The following is a 14,285-nucleotide window of genomic DNA, read 5'->3' on the forward strand; positions in this document are numbered from 1 at the left end:
TTGTATCCTAATCTATTCTTAAGGTTCAAACGGGCGTTTTCCTCGATCACACATCTTTGCCGTCTTCCACAGAATATCGAAATCGGTACTTCGGTGATAGTTCATACTCATCAAGTAATTCACATAATTACATATTATTCAACAATAACCACAAAGCATAATATTTCATGATAATAATCAGCATCATATCATATAAACAACATTAAATTGCTTAAAATGACAATTATGTTACTACATTTACACATGAACTTACCTCGTATGCGAAAATGGCTACTTTTACCATTTCGTCCACAACTTGGTATTTTCCCCATTTTAGCCCGAATTTCAGTTTTCCTTGCTCTATCATTTAAAATATAGTATAATTAGGACTCACATTATTCAAATTGACCCAAAATCATATTTTGGAAAAATTACAATTTTGCCCCTAAACTTTTGCATATTTACACTTTTGCCCCAAAGCTCGTAAATTAAAATTCAGCCTATTTTCTTATGTTTTATGACATGCTGATCATTTTTCCCTTCTATGGCAACATCAAATTCTCACTCTAACATGTACTTATGACTATTAGGTATTTTTACCGATTAAGCCCTTTTGCTCGTTTTCACTTAAAACCGAGTAGCACAAGTTGTCTAACATAATTTAAAACCTCATATTCTATCATAAAACACCAAAATACACAAATTTCACCTATGGGTATTTTTCCAAATATAAACCCTAGGTTGAATTATTGCTAACATAAGCTTAATCGAGCTACCGGGACTCCAAAAACGTAAAAATCATTAAAAACGAGGCTAGAACGGACTTAAAATCGAGCTTGGAAGCTTGAAAAACCCTAGCCATGGTTTCTCCTTGCTATATTCGGCCATGGGGTTGAAGATGAGTAAAATTGGCTTTTAATTTTGTATTTTAATTCATTTTACCCCAAAATGACCAAAATGCCCTTACTACTAACTTTCCAAAAATTCCATCCATGTCCAATTTTTGTCCATTGACTTAGAAATTGGTAAAATTTCTATTTAATACCTCCTAATTAATATTTCAAAACAATTTCATACTAGAAACTTCTAGAATGCAAGTTTTGCAAATTATTCGATTTAGTCCCTAATTTCAATTTAAGCACTTTATGCATAAAATTTCTTCACGAAATTTTCACACAATCATGCAATCATATTATAGACCTTAAAATAATCATAAAATAATTATTTCTATCTCGGATTTTGTGGTCACGAAACCACTATTCTGACTAGGCCCAAAATCAGGATATTACACTTATGGTGGAGGTGGTTGATGGTATGGTTGGAAGGGAAATGAGAATGTTGTTACCAATGATGAAAATGATGCAATTGAATTTTGTTCAGCATACTCACATCGAAGCCACCAAACCCTAACATCTGGATCTAAGTTCAAAAATACTTTTCGTTTCACTGGTATTTGGAACATTTTAATGGCAAAATAGTCATCTTTTTTTGGAATTTCATCTCCCAAAGCACCAAAACATCCATTGCATTTGAAATAGCATATTGAGAGTGAGGAAAAATAATTTCATTCACTGACTTCCTTGGACTAGCCATACTCTCTCACAATTTCTCAATCTGAGTAGTTAATGTATTTCTTGATGATTTTCTACTTGAACTTAATTTTTTTTCCTTTACAGTGTACAACCCCAAGTGTTTCCTTTCTTCGATTAGGAGTTTCATGAGAAGGGTTTGATGGTGCCTCGTTAGGAGGAATACTTTCATTGTCATTACTATGTTCATTTGAATCACCAAATCCCTCATTAGGTATATCATCTCCCATAGGAACCTCGCTTGGAAGAACACCAGACGAAGGTACCCATGCATTCTCTCCAGTGGCTACAATGCCACCAAACATTTGTCATATTAACTCATTCAATCGTGGTTCAATTCATTTCTTCTTAAATCTTTTAAAAACAAGATTTTCCTACATAACATGTTAAATGTTAAATGTTATACTAAGATTTTTATATTTGTAAATTATTAATTTTAATAAACTTTATGCATTAAAATAATGATAAAGTTAACACTAACATGTATTTTTTTAGGCCACCATTCGTCCGTAGCATTGACCGTCATTTTAGATGGACACCATCCTATACATGTAGATTCTTTAAGCAACTCCCTCCATAACCTCCATTCCTTTTTTAATGTATCCTACTTATTTTTCAATTGAGGTGTTCTATAATTTTTTTGTGTTTTTGCTTGAAAAAGAGCAATGACATTTTCTCATCATTTTGACTTTAGATGAGTTGTCGATCTATTACCAGCATTGACTTCATTCACGCAAAGTTCACAAAATATCAACGTCAACTCATCATCCCAAACAGCATCATTTATAGATGACCATTATAACAAATATAAGCAAACATATATCTTAAGATATTGTAACACCCCTAACCCGTAACTGTCCCCGGAATAGGTTAAAAGTCATTATTGGACTTGTCATTTAGTTCAGAACAATTACAATTAAAATATCATCTCATTATAGTAAATGTCATTCATTCACATTCGTTATGAACATAAAATCGAGCATACAATACTTAAATATGCATTCAGGACCAACTCGGTCTCATATAAAAGTTTCGAAAACTTAGAAAATTTTCAACTTTTAAAAGGTCACACGCTCATGTGAACAGGTCATGTGCCTCACACGGCCTTAGAAAGCCCGTGTGTCTAAGTCGTGACAAAACAGGGTATACATACTGACTTATCCACACGGTCACAAGACACACCCGTGTGCTAGGCCGTGTGAAAATTAAGGAGGCTACTGACTTGGCCACACGGCCGACCACACGTCCATGTGCCAGCCCATGTGCTACACACGACCACTAGACACACCCATGTGTCTAGGCCCTATGAAAACTGGATGGTATACTGACTTTAATTCGTAGGGTACCCTAGGAGACACACGGCCGTGTAACATGATCGTGTGTCGCACACGGCTGAGACACACGCCTGTGTCTCTACCCGTGTGGACAAAAATAGGCCATTTGAATAGCCAAAATTGCCACCCTAAAACACAAGCAAATACATTCAAATTTGACCTCATATGAACAACTCAATTTGCAGCCAAATGAACCAATTCAATACACAAATAAAGCTATATCCAAACTTACCATTCACATGTTCATACACCTATATAACATCATATACAATTCATCCATTTAACCTCCTAAATTAAGACTACCTTTGCATAATCTCATATGTAATACCCCCTACCCGTACTCATTGCCGGAATAGGGTATGAGGCATTACCGGAGTTTACGAATTAAATTTTTTTTACTCAATATAGCCCCTTTATAGATATCTAACCTTCCTTGCAATATTAAACCGAGACCAATCCACATCAACCAATCCAATTCAACATATTTTCAAGATAGATTCATGCATTTTTATAAGATAACTTCATCACATACCAAAACCAAGATTTGTTAACCATACCAATGGCTGACCTTACATTCATATCACATTAACATTTACTTTATTAGCTTATACATGCCATTGATTTCCAAAATAAAGTTTATTGATATACCGAAATCTTGAGGTTGATAGTGTGATGTATCTCCAACCGAATTCGACCTCCGGGCTCTTAACACTACAAAACAGGGGAAAAGGAAACATGGTAAGCAATTTGTGCTTAATCAGCTCATGTAGCAAGAATTATACTTACCTAATATTTTCAATATAATGCAATAAACATTCAAATATCCATTCAATGCATTATTAACTTAACATGCACAAACTCAACATTTAAGTTAGTCCATTAATTTCCATGTGTCAATAATAATATATATCATGATTGATGAACTCATCAATACCATGATTTCCATTCCCTTATTATTTTTCCATATTTATCCTGTTGAATTTCTCAGAATTTCGATGGATTTTCAGAGGTACACTTTTAGTGTACATTTCTGGGTCCGTCAATTCATATTTATGTGCGCACATTTCTATTTCAGAGAGCACACTCCCTCGAACCTCATCCTTACAGCGGGATTACCAGTCCAGGCTAAATCCCCTGTAATATAAACTCATAGAGTATTGTCGGGATTAACAGTCCAGGCTAAATCCCTTGCAACGACAATTACTCTAATGAGCTTGGATCTGAATTACCAGTCCAGGCTAAATTCAGACCCTAATTCGGATTACCCGTCCGGGCTAAATCCATTTTATACATATTCTTTTGGAGGGCTATATCAAGATAGGATCACCCGTCTGGGCTAGATCCTTTTTACCGTCAATTCCTTTTCAGAGATCCATCGAATTTTCCTTTCATTCAACCAGGATTTCTTCCCTTTTTATCAAATATATCAATGTTTCATCAATTTTCATACAATGAATATTAAAATCGTATTCACATCAATAACATACATTTCAAGCATTTAAGAATATAATTCAAGTTACATGAACTTACCTCGATACTTGTTCGTATACACAAACCTATTGATCTTGAACTTTTTCTTTTCCTTGATCTAGCTTCATATTTGAATTTTTTGGATCTAAATAAATAAATTTAATTATCAATTTAATACATTTCATGTTCATATGCAACATTCTCTATAATTCAACTATTATTTATAGTTCATTCAAAGTTGTCTACTTGAGTCATAGTCACTAAATTATTTTTATCTTGAGCTACAGAAATCCAAATTAGGATCCGCTAATTTTCCCTAAAACTAGACTCACATATCTTCTTACTATAAAATTTTCAGAATTTTTGGTTTATCTAATAAGTACATTTTATTCTTTAAAGTCACCCATGTTCTGCTGTCCAACAGTTCTGACCTCTCTTCACTAAAAATTAATTATTAATTATCTCTTCATACAGTATTTGAATGATGTTCTCGTTTATTTATATTAAAAATAGACTCATTCAGGATTCTAGAAATATAAATTTAAGCCCACAATTATTTTTCTTCAATTTTTATGATTTTTCAAAGTTAGAACCCGAATTTATTCTGAATTTGTCTCGCAAAATTCATTATATCTCAATATTTACAAATCCATTTCTTACACTGTTTCTTCTACGAGAAACTAGACTCAATAAGCTTTAATTCCATATTTTGTTTATCTTTTAATTATATTTATATAATTTATGGTTATTTTTCAAAGTTATCCTACTGCTGCTGTCCAAAACTGTTTTAGTGCAAGCTGTTTATTACCATTTTTCCCCTAGGCTTTTAATAAATGATAATTTCGTCCCTACTCAATTAGCCTCTCAATTGAACTGATTTTTCTCAATTAACACTTTATTCTATCACCTTAAACTAGTTTACAACCTTTGAAAATCATAATTTCAGCACTAGACTTTAATTCCAAACATTTTCACAATTAGGTCCCAAAAATCAATTTCTATTGAAATTACCTAATAAAATCATCTCATAAATAAATTAAAGCTTCAATTTTATTCTATTTCATCATAAACTTACAGCACTCAACCATGGTGACTTTCAATTTCATCCATGAAATCAAAAACTAATGAATTTAATAGTAGGACCTAGTTGTAAAAGTCTTAGAAACACAAAAATTAAAAGAAATAGGCAAGGATTAACTCACTTGGTGCAAAAATTATTAAATACCAGCTTAGAGAACCCCTCCTATGACGTTTTGGATGATGAGAATGAAGAAATATAAAGAGAAATCTAGATATTTCCTATTTAGTCCTATATTTATTTAGTTAATTATGCAAAATTCCTATTTTTCCCTTAAATCATCAATTTTCCGGCTGATTTCATGCCCTTTCCATCCAGACCAAATAAATTTTGAGTCTAATTTCCTTTTAAATCCTTTCTCATTAGACACTTAAGCTATTTAATCATTCTAGCAACTTTTACAACTTTTATAATTTAGTCCTTTTCATTTAATTGACTTCCCAAACATTAAAATTTCCTAACGAAATTTTAATACCGCATCACTAACATTTCATAAATATTTATAAAAATATTTCCAACTCGGTTTTATGAGATCGAGATCTCGATACTTTGTTTTTACCCAATTTCTTTAATAATTTCTTTTTCTAACTAACCACTAAATCGGTAAAATTTTTCTATCGATATTTTAATACGATTTTACTATCATATAAATATTCATGTAAAAATATTAAGATAAATTTCTCTTTAAATCGGATTTGTGGTTATGAAACCACTATTCTGATAACCTTGAATTTAGGCCATTACATCACACATACATTATCATACTAAAACCATACCATGATTAAACGCACACATATATAACCAAAACATAGTACCAAATAAGCCAAATCACATGGCTTAACTTATATACAATTCTTACTCAAAACATGGTTCCAAAACATAACTTATATTATCAAACTAGCCTATACATGCCATATTTACAAAGGTTCATAAGTTCAAAATACCAAACGGAAATTTGGATAGTGTGACGCGGAACTCCGACTTGTCTGGAACGAGTGAGCTAACGAACCTCTATAAGACAAAGAAACTGAAACAGAGTAAGGTTCTAAGCTTAGTAAGTCCGTATAATTCAGAATTAAACTTACCATTTAAAGAAATCAAATGCAATAATAACAGGCCAACAATTCAATATAAATCTATTATCTAATTACACATAATCATCACATGTTAGTCATTCAACTAATACATAAACCATATCTTGTTCATATAACATTATTTAGGCTCGTTGAATCTATTAGAACTTCAAAGGATAATCGAGTGAACAATGTCAATAATCCGTTAATTCATCATCATACATGCTTTTTCGAGGCATGGCCAGTAAGCTCATTATGAGCTGATAACAGTGAACTCGATTGAGATGGAAACGGGAAGCTCTATTGAGCTGAACGGGAAGCTCATACGAGCTATGGTGAGTCTGTAACAAACGCAGGAGCTCGACCATTTCGGTAAGTACAATAACATGTCACTCATATCCAATGAATTCTTATAAATTCAACTAAAGCTTGATAACACATCCGATATATCATCAATTAATTCAATTATAAACATTCAATTCAACCATTACAAGTATATTATAGTTTGATTCTAATTATACGAACTTACCTCGAGTTGCTCGGATATCAACTAATGGCTACTCGCTAATCTTTTCCATTCCTCGCTCTAAACCCGAACTCGGTTTATCTTGGTCCGAATTAAGCTTTAAGAGTGCCGAACCCTATAAATCTTTTCTAATTCTCTTTTCTTTGTATTTTTTTGCAAGAATGAAGCATATTTTCCATGATTTTGTAATTTTTTTATTTATTTAATCATTAATAACCAAAATTACCTATTTAACCTTTAATAATTTTAATATTCACATATATACCAAACCACTAACTTCCACTAACTCCATTTAAGGTTTAATTGACATGCAAGGACTCCCATTTTAATAAGCCATAGAAATTAAACACTTTTAACAATAGTACTCAACTTTTACACGTTACGCGATTTAGTCATTTTTACCGAATTGAACATTTAAACAATAAAATTTCTTTACAAAACTTTCACAAAAATAATCTATCATGCTTTAAACCTTATTAAAATAATAAAATAAATATTTCAACTTCAGATTTGTGGTCCCGAAACTACTGTTTTGATTTGACCTAAAAACGGACTATTACAGATATCATGGTATATATACATCCACACATTTGTAAAGCTCCTTCAATATTTCTCACAAAAACTCTCTAACAACTTGATTTATTGTACTAAACAAAATATAGAATATAAGTATTTAATTTTCACTCATATGGGACATGTATACATGTATATCGTGTCTCCACACCGATTTTCAAATATGAATGAAAAAAACTAAGGGCATCCAATATGAATACTTAAAAAAAAAATAAAGAGTCAATGTGACATAGTCTAGCATTAGCACCAAATCATACGACATTTCATTTCTTATTGGATAGTTGTATAACCATGTTAGATAGATTTTCCACACTACCTAAGTTTCATATGTCTAGATTTTCTAAAGACGTATAACAGTTTAGCTTTTCAAACACAAAGATCTGTAGGGGAATGAGAAAGCTAAAATTCTTTCAAAAGGGGGATATTTCAAAGTTGTGTTTCTCAAGATTTGTTGGTCTCAAAAGCTTACATAATTTGAAAGGAAAACTGAATAAGCATAAGAACGTATATACATATGGAAAGACTACATCTCTAATATCATTAGAGCAAAACTCAATTGCCTATTCAAATGCAATAAATTAGTTTTTAAACAAACCCTTTGTTCTTAGCCTACCAATTTTTTGTTCTTCAATAATTTTTCCCAATTTTATCGTTTGTTTCATCATTTCAATCTTGTATTAAGAAGAAAAACTACAACTGAGCACTACATTGTACTAAAAAATTCTTAAAAAATTCCCAACTACAAGCTAAATTTTTGCATTCATTGTAGAAGTGGAAACTACAACTTGTATTTGCGGATACCCCAACTAATCAATAATCCGATCTAAACTCGGAAAATTTAAAAACGAGACGAAAACGTAACATGAACATGATACCATACTCAACACAAATATATAAAAACTAACCTTTAGACAAAGAAAAAAGTAGCAGCCACAACAAAAAACAAAGCAAAAAAGTAGGAAGAAACCAACAATAATCACTATTTTAGTTCTCAAATTTGAAAACAAGTGACTTTTTTGTTCCCAAATCTGAAAACAAATAAGGTTGGGAAAGAAATTAGTTTAACTTTCAATGATAAAGTGGTAAAATAATAAATAAAAGTATGAGTACTTTTGTCTGTTAAAAATATCTACTGCTTTATTGGGTTGAACTGGTGCTAAAACCTCAGGTCAAATTTGAGACTATCAATGTGATTGAAATAAATTTGAACGTACTATTGATGCTGATCCAAACAAGCTATCAGTGAGGTTGATAGCAGTTATCTACCCTAACTGCCCCACACTGACATTAAATACTAAACCAAAGGAAGCCTAAATCTAATATCCAACTAACCCCTTTGTAAATATGCAAATGCAGAAGGTCCAAAAGCAAATTATAAAAAATAGAATTTTTCTATTTATATTTTTCTTGTAATATTTTTAATATGTCATAATAATTCTGAAACATATATTTATAAAAATTTCACACATTAATTATTAATATCATATATATATATATATATATATATATAAACTTATTCCATTTTATAGTTTTTAAAATCATGCTTAAAATTAGGGCATCTTAAAAAAAATGTCACTTGAATTTTGTAAGGAAAGTATAAAATTATATTCGTGAATCAATCAAGTCTTAATTTGATTGATATTGATATTGATATTGCTGTCATTACAGGAGGATGTAAGTTTAAGCTTGTTTATTTTTCTATTTAAGGGTTGAAAGAAATTACGGCTCTAAGTATTATATAAAAAAAAAAAACCTTTTAATAAAGATGCAAAAGTGATAGTGAAACTTAAATAAATAAATAAAAAGGTTAGATTTAGGCCTCCTTTGGTTTACCAGTGAAGGTCAGTGTGGTGCAGTGAGGGATAGTAAACTCACTGGTATGTTGTTTGGTTCAACAGCACAGTGCAGTGAAAACTTATTTCAGCCACACTGATATGCTGAAAACAGGCTGGAGGATTCAGCTGCAGTGAAGGCCAGTACAATTGTAGGTATTTTTTTGAGACAAACATACCCATACTTTTATTTATTATTTTACCATTTTAGCCTCGAAACTTAAATTAATTTCTTCCCCAACCACAGTTGTTTTCAGATTTGGGAACGAAACAGCCATTTTCTTTTTCATATTTGAGAAGTAAAACACTAATTTCTCCCCTCTTTTTTGCTTTGTTCTTGGTTGTGGCTGCTTTTTGAAGGTATTTTCATTAATTTCTTGTTATATCTAGTTCTGGCTTCTTCTACTCTTCTTTGTCACAGTTTTTATTATTATTACTATTATTTTTGAGAACGAAACAACCATTTTCTTTTGCTTTGTTCTTGGTTTAGTAGTGTTTTAACACTGATTTCTCCCCTCTTTTTTGCTTTGTTCTTGGTTGTGGCTGAGGTATTTTCATTAATTTCTTATTATCTCTAGTTCTGGCTTCTTCTACTCTTCTTTGTCGCAGTTGTTAGTCCTTTTGACTATTGATGTTAAAGCAGTAGATTAATGATCTAATGTTTTAGAAGTGCATTTGGTTAATTCTTTGTCTGTTTGCTGAGAAATGTGAGGTTAAAAAAAGAATTTTACCATTTCTGTTTTGTTATTATTGCACTCAAATTTAAAACCCTGAACAGCAAAAAATGAGCTTAGTTGAATTTGGAGAATTGAAAAGAAAATAGACTTTGGCCTTGATGGGGTTGAGTTTTTGGAAGTACATACAAATAATTCTTTGTTTGTTTGCTAATAAATATGAGGAAAAGCAAGATGAACTTTTCCCATTTCTGTTTTCTTCATATTACCCTATTTTGATTTTCTTTGGCACTCAAATTTGAAGTCCTAATCACCAAAACTAAACTTAGTTGAATTTGGTTAATTGAAAAATATATGGGAACTGAAAAAAAACAAGTCCTTGTTGTGTTGATGGGATTGAGTTTTTAGAAGTGCATTGGGATAAATTCTTTGTTTGTTTGCTATGAAAAGTGAGAAGAAAATGAACCTTACAATTATATAAATTCTTTGTTTGTTTGTTATGAAATGTGAGAAAAAAAAGTGAGCTTAGTTCAACATTCAATATTATGTTCTTATGATTTGTGTCTTGCAGGTTGGAGGCTCTGAGATGCCTACTTCATTTGTTAGTGTAGAAGCAGGCAAGGTATGTATTTGAAATAGTGAAACTTGTTTAAAATCGTGTAACTGCAAGGAAAAATGTAAAATCTTACCTACAAGTTTGATGTCTGTGTTATCAACCAACCATTGTGCCCCATCTTTCTTAAATCATGTGAAGTCTGAAGTAAACTCTATTTTATGCATCAGCCTCCTGAAAATGAAAACATATCAACAATTTTAAGCCATTTCTGTAGAACAAAACAAAAGTCAATCCTATCAAGTAGTATCACCATTATTAAAGACATCTGATATTGTCATGCTTCAAAAATACTCTTGATAGGAGCCCTCTCAACTATATTCGCTTCATGCATATGTAAATGCAGACAAATGAAAGTCATTACTCCGAAACAAAAGTCATTTCACATGCATAGTTCATGCTTTTCTAAGCTGATCATGCTAACTTTCATAAGCCGAAACACTAGTAAAAGTCATTACTCCAGCACTTTCAATTCACATTTACAATCAGTAATCCAAATATACCACATCTAAAACAATTTATCAATTTAAATTATATTCAACAAGTACTATTAAAATTTTAAATCTGAAACTAAGTAGGAACAAAGATTTTTATTACAGAGAGAAAAAAAAAAAACCAAAAGAAAAAAGAGAAGAGAGTGGAGAGTGGAAGGTCAAACTTTATCAATGGCATGGGTTCTTAAAAAATTATTTGATAACAAAGTAGTTTCTTTTTATTGAGAAATTTGGGTATTCTTTCTCAAGTTTGCTGAGAGAGAAAGAAATGGCAGTAAGTTTTTTTTTCTTCTTTCTCAAGTTTGCTGAGAGAGAAAGAAATGGCAGTAAGTTTTTTTTTCTTTTAACTTTATTGTGTTTTGGTTTAGTTTACAGTACTTTTATGTTTGTTTCCCGAGAAAATTTCAAATAAGCTGAGAATTATGGAATTCATTTTATCAAAAACTCTTGTTCTTATTATTTATATCTAAATTTCTATCATAAAAACTCAAATTCCATAGCTTTCTAAACCATAGCAGATTATCAATTAGTCACTATAACAAAAATTATCAAGTGGGTTTTGAAGAGAATTAAGCAAGGAGTTCAAAACTACTAAAATGTAACAAAATTAACTAGAAATTCACCTTGAATTTTGATCTCAAATTGCCGAAATTTCAAAGCTTTTCTTCTCCAACATTCGGCTCCTCAAAAGATGAACATGCAAGCACTAACATTTTTGTGTTTTGTTTTATCAATATTTGAGTTATTACTAATTTACTATATTAGCCTTTCTAATTGATTTAAACCGGCACATATAGCATGGACATATACGGCACTCATCAAATTAAAAGGGTTATTTACCAATTAAGTACTTAAAATCAATCTTCACTAATAATTTCATCTTAACAATCTCCAAATTACCGTCTATGCTTTTGTCTAAGGTTAATTTACAACATAAGCACTCAAACTTATAAAACCAATCCAATTCGGCACTAAAATGAATGCATGCATGGCTTTCTAATTTTTATGTTTTATAATACTTACAATAATAGTTATCTTACCAAAATAACCTTAAATAACATATAAAAAAAAATCATGCATAATGCCATTTAAATTATTATTCTACCGTCCATTACAACTAAATGGTTTAATAACCATGCAAACACTTTAATTAATAAAACCACATACAATTCGATCCTATTAAAACTGCCCTCAATATTTTCATAATTTGCAATCATATCCTTTTTAATTAATTAAGCACACAAACCTTTAAATTTAAACACGAGTTACCTGTCAGTGTGAAGTGTTTTAAAAAGCACATGATGTACTCCTCGGTAATTTCTTAGAATTATTGAGTTCGACCTCTAAGGGCATTGCGTGTTCATCACTATATGATATTTGAAGATGAAATGAAATGTTATGATTTTATTAAAAATATGAAAATTTAAATCTAATAATTTTGCAATTAATTTTATCAAATTAACCCTAAAACTTGAATTACATACTAAAAGTTGGTACTGCTACATTAAAAAAAGTCAAACTTAGGTACCAAATGATATATTAAGTCTAAAATTTATTTCCAAAACAAGTTATGCAAGACAATTAGTCTTTGTTTAATTTTATGAAGCATATGATAATCAATTATCCTTTCTATATCCTCATAATTGTTTACCATGGATCTTTGAGAATTTTTCTTTACTGTTCATCTTATGGCTTTCATCTTTTTGTGATGTGTTATTCTTAATTTTTTTATGAAACTATATTATTATATCTAATTATATATTTATGGTTTTATGTTGGTTGACATTTAAAATCAAAATAATAATAGATGGTAAAGACACGAAAATTTGTGGAGGGAGATAGTACCTTAGCAACAAAAGCTGTTTGGGATGATGAGCTGACATTGATATTTAGTGAGCTTTGCGTGAATGAAGTCAATGCTGGTAATAGACCAACAACTCATCTAAACTCAAAATGATGGGAAAATGTCGTTGCTCTTTTTCAAGCAAAAACACAAAAAAATTAAGGAAAACCTCAATTGAAAAACAAGTGGGATACATTAAAAAAGGAATGGAGGTTATGGAAGGAGTTGCTTAAGGAATCTACAGGTATTGGATGGTGTCCATCTAAAAAGACGGTCGATGCTACCGAAGAATGGTGGGCTGAAAAAATACAGGATAGTGTTAACTTTATCATTATTTTAATGCATAAAGTTTAGTGAAATTAATAAATTACAAATATAAATATTTGAGTATAACATTTAAACTTTTATGTAGGAAAATCCTGATTTTAAAGGATTTAAGAAGAAAAGAATTGAACCACGATTGAATGATTTAATGTGGAAAATGTTTGGTGGCATTGTAGCCACTGGAGATAATGCATGGGCACCTTCGTCTGGTGTTCTTCCAAGTGGGGTTCCTATGGAAGATGATACACATAATGAGGGATTTGGTGATTCAGATGAAAATAGTAATGAGAATGAAAGTATCCTTCCTAATGAGGTACCATCAAACCCTCCTCGTGAAACTCCTAATCTAAGAAAGGAAACACTTGGGTTTGTACACGGTAAAGGAAAAAAATCAAGTTCAAGTAGAAAATCATCAAGAGATTCATTGGCTACTCATATTGAGAAATTGTGTGAGAGTATGGCTAGTCCAAGGAAGTCGGTGAATGAAATTGTTTTTCCTCACTCTGAATATACTATTTCAAATGCAATTGATGCTTTGCGTGATTTGGGAGATGAAATTCCAAAAAAAGATGAACTGTACTATTTTGCCATCAAAATGTTCCAAATCTGGTGAAACGAGAAGTGTTTTTGAACTTAGATCCAGATGTTAAGGTTTGGTGGCTTCGACGTGAGTATGCTGAACAAAATCCAATTGCATCATTTTCATCCTTGGTAGCAACATCCTCCTTTCCCTTCCAACCATACCATCCATCACCTCCACCATAAGCTCCTTAGAATTATTATTGTAATATAACTATGCTACTTTTTTATATGATCTACTTTTTCATATGCAAAACTAATGTATGATCTACTTTTTATATGTGAACCTAATGTATGATATACT

The 14,285-nt window shown here is 31.1% G+C and overlaps 2 long non-coding RNA genes across 2 annotated transcripts; both read right to left on the minus strand.

Annotated features, from left to right (window-relative positions):
* Positions 1 to 3,386: 3,386 nt before the first annotated feature.
* LOC128292966 (uncharacterized) lies at positions 3,387 to 4,499 on the minus strand. Its single transcript, XR_008282966.1, has 2 exons — positions 4,433 to 4,499; positions 3,387 to 3,613 (listed from the first exon to the last, which is right to left on the minus strand). It is a non-coding gene; the product is annotated as an uncharacterized LOC128292966 (long non-coding RNA).
* Positions 4,500 to 6,127: 1,628 nt separating this feature from the next.
* LOC108450772 (uncharacterized) lies at positions 6,128 to 12,001 on the minus strand. Its single transcript, XR_001866271.2, has 3 exons — positions 11,859 to 12,001; positions 10,818 to 10,915; positions 6,128 to 6,461 (listed from the first exon to the last, which is right to left on the minus strand). It is a non-coding gene; the product is annotated as an uncharacterized LOC108450772 (long non-coding RNA).
* Between the last annotated feature and the right edge of the window lie 2,284 nt (positions 12,002 to 14,285).

This window comes from Gossypium arboreum, chromosome 5 (genome assembly GCF_025698485.1).
Source record: "Gossypium arboreum isolate Shixiya-1 chromosome 5, ASM2569848v2, whole genome shotgun sequence".
NCBI classification, from domain to species: domain Eukaryota; kingdom Viridiplantae; phylum Streptophyta; class Magnoliopsida; order Malvales; family Malvaceae; genus Gossypium; species Gossypium arboreum.